At 45.1% G+C, this 3,297-nt stretch overlaps 1 pseudogene; it reads right to left on the reverse strand.

Annotated features, from left to right (window-relative positions):
• Positions 1–261: 261 nt before the first annotated feature.
• On the reverse strand, positions 262–468 carry LOC142262384 (U2 spliceosomal RNA; annotated as a pseudogene).
• Between the last annotated feature and the right edge of the window lie 2,829 nt (positions 469–3,297).

Consider the following 3,297-nt stretch of genomic DNA (forward strand, 5'->3'; position numbering starts at 1 on the left):
TGATCTAGATAAGACTGAGAATAAGATACTGCACGGGACATAGCAGAGTTGGTCAAGTTGAGTGGAGATGAGTTTGCTATTTGGCACAGCTTTTGCATCAATAAAGCAAGTAAAAGGTGTGAAAGATAAAAAAAGGGTGAAAGTGTGAAAAGTGAATTGGCCAAATTGAGGTGCATATAAAGTTTTTGCTTTCTTTCAATTCACTAATGGGGCTCATTTGAATCAGGTGAATTGAGTTCTGCTTTTGGAAACTGGGTTAAGAAGGGGTGCACCGGTCCTGGAGGTACTGCAATACCAGGTCAATGCGTGGAGTGGACAGAGCAAGATTTTTTCCATCTCCTTGTTCTAAAAATCCATTTAATATATGGTCCCCAGAGAGGGGACGTATCAGATATTAAACTGATAAGAACAGATTTAATTTTTTTTTTTTTCTGTTTATCAGTAGGACTTCAAAATAACAAAGGTGATCGCCTCCCGTTGCCTGGGAACCGTCCAGGCACAAGAGGGCTATGTGTCACCAGAAGGCGCACACACTTCCTCAAGGCCGGCAGACGTGCAATCCCAGGCACCTTCCAGTACCGACCAAGGTAGCGTCCTCCGAAACTACACTTGATCTTAGCCAAAAGGCTGAGAAGCTATAACCCGAATTGGTTACGGCCTTGAGTGGCACCCTGGCCTATACCGGACACATCTTAGGGAGAGGGAGACAAACCCACGCCTACAGAAGACATTTTGTCACCCAAGCCAACCCTTGAAAAGGCTGTTTTGCAGAGCAAAAACAAGAAGAATGATGCTTTTTGCAGCCGCCGCCCACTGCAATTAATCTGAATAACTCCTCCTCCTCCAAGCACCTCCCCTCCCCCTTGCAGTCTTTCCAATTCATGATACAAAAAGACGGACGGACAGGACAGGACAGGACAGGCTGCCTGACTTTCCGTCACTGCCACCCTTTGCCATCCTTGCCCGTAGAAAGCCCTTTCATCATCCCCAAACCCTAATCTTTTCCCTTCCCTTCCCAGCTGCGTCTCACTCCCTTTCATTAGGAAGTGAGCGCAGCCTTTTCTCCGTTCTGCACATGCGCGACGTTAAACACAAATGCGCAGGCGTGCGTTCCATTAGCCTCACTGCATTCCACTCCCATACAGGAAGTGGGCGCAGCTATTACTACGGTCGCACATAAAAGAACCCACGGCCACCACTGCACACAGCTGACTCCACCACAGGACACCCACTTCTACACCAACGCAGGTAAGACAGGATCGGCACCTCTATGCTCCCGTTACAATCAGGCTCAGTCACCATGTGATAACGCTCTCAACTCTTTAGTTGCAGGCTCCCCTTGCTTCACCTCCACTGGCTGTGCTGCCATTTCCTCTCCCACCTGGAAGGTATACTTTATTCCACTATTTTCCTGTTTCTCTCTTCCCCCTTTTCCCATAACCTACTTTTATCTGCATTTGTGGGGTATCTATATGCTATTTACATCATAGTTTTATTCATTAATATGGAAGGGAAGAGTGCCCATGAGAGTGTTGAACTGCGGAGAGCAAGAGATTAAGCTGCTCCGATTTGCCACCATTGATAAGCTGTTCTCAGTAGATACACATGCTATCCAAACAGCAGCATCCACCATTGCTTCAGCCCACCCATTCAGTGACAGCTCACCAAGTCAGCCAGAGGAGTGGTGTAAGGAATTACACGTAGGCACTGACTCCACACCTTCACATCACAAGAAGGGGGTCTACAGGCTAGTGCAAGAATACGAGCAAGTCTTCAGCAAACATCCGCTAGACTTTTGAAGAATAAAAGGGGTCAAACACTACATCCCCACAAGTGCACACCCACCCATCAAAGAGAGATATAAGCCAAAACTACCTGCACATTACCAGTGTACCAAGGACATGTTGAGCAACATGAAGGAGGCTGGGGTTATCCGTGACAGTTGTAGCCTCTGGGCAGCTCCGTTGGTCCTGTTAAAGAAGAAGGACAGCACCACTCCCCTGTATTGAGGAATAGCTAGCTGCATTGAGAACTGCAAATTATTTTTCTACCCTTGATCTCACTAGTCGCTATTGGCAAGTGTCCGTTGCTGAGGCAGACCGGGAGAAGACCGCCTTTGCCACCCCGATGGGTCTCTGCGAGTTCAAAAGCATGCCCTTCGAGCTGTGCAATTTGCCAGGAACCTTCCAGAGGCTGATGGAATGCTGCTTGGGACACCGAAACTTTGAAACGGTACTGCTATACCTTTATGATGTTATTGTTTATTCTAAAGCAAACAAGATTTTAGGGTGTATAAAAAGGGAGATTAGATCCGGTGATCCCAACGTATTGTTAACCCTCTATAAATCACTTGTAAGGCCACATCTGGAATATGGGGTAAAGTCCTGAGCAGGTTGATAACCATTGGTTTGAGCATGGTAGGGTGTAGTGCGCATCTTCCTGCATCGGTAAAAGCTGCAGAAGTCCTTGAAGATTTCCGCTTCAAAGGCAGTGCCTTGATCTGTGAGGACTCTCTCTGAGTAGCCATGAGGTCTGCATAAGTGTGCTTGGAAGACCTTCGCTGCAGTATGGGCCATTAGATCTTTGACTTGTACCACAACCATAAATCTCGAGTAGTTGTCTACCATCGTAAGTGCATACGTGAGCTCGCCTCGATATTCTGCAACAAAACTCCCTTTTTCGATTTCAGTTTCAGCAAACACTCCTCTTCCTGTAGAAAATATTTATCATTACCTAAGACAGTCATTCTAATGCATGACAATATTAAGGCAATTTAGTTAAAACTTGTTTTAACTCACCTTTAAGGGGATTGATGTATTTCATGGTCAATCCAGGTTTGTCAGTGATGGCACTGACATAATGTATGGCGTCTTTTTCGGGCGTTATCCTTTGCCTTTTCATTGTGAAAATCCAGTTGCCTATATCAAAGCAAATTCTACTACTTGTAAAGTATGCAGAAAATGAAATGTAGAACATATAACATCAACTGCTTAGGAACGCATCATAGGTTAGTACTTAAAAGGATATTGTCATGTTCTAGTCATAATGCAAGCTGGACATTTTTCATGTTACCCTGTAATCGCCGGCCTGTTCTAATGCTCACAAGCCAAGATATAGGCTCAGCTGCTAAGGCTTCCCTCTGCCTTCTGAATGAAACTTGAATATGTCTGGCTCACTGTGTATATAGCAGGTGCTCAGAAAAAATAAGAGTCAATTCAATAGAAATAGCTCTGGCACACTATAGTGATCAATAACGTAAGAAAAGAACTCTTGGAATGCTGAAAATTCTTTATTTGT

Source organism: Anomaloglossus baeobatrachus, unplaced genomic scaffold, assembly GCF_048569485.1.
Source record: "Anomaloglossus baeobatrachus isolate aAnoBae1 unplaced genomic scaffold, aAnoBae1.hap1 Scaffold_245, whole genome shotgun sequence".
NCBI classification, from domain to species: domain Eukaryota; kingdom Metazoa; phylum Chordata; class Amphibia; order Anura; family Aromobatidae; genus Anomaloglossus; species Anomaloglossus baeobatrachus.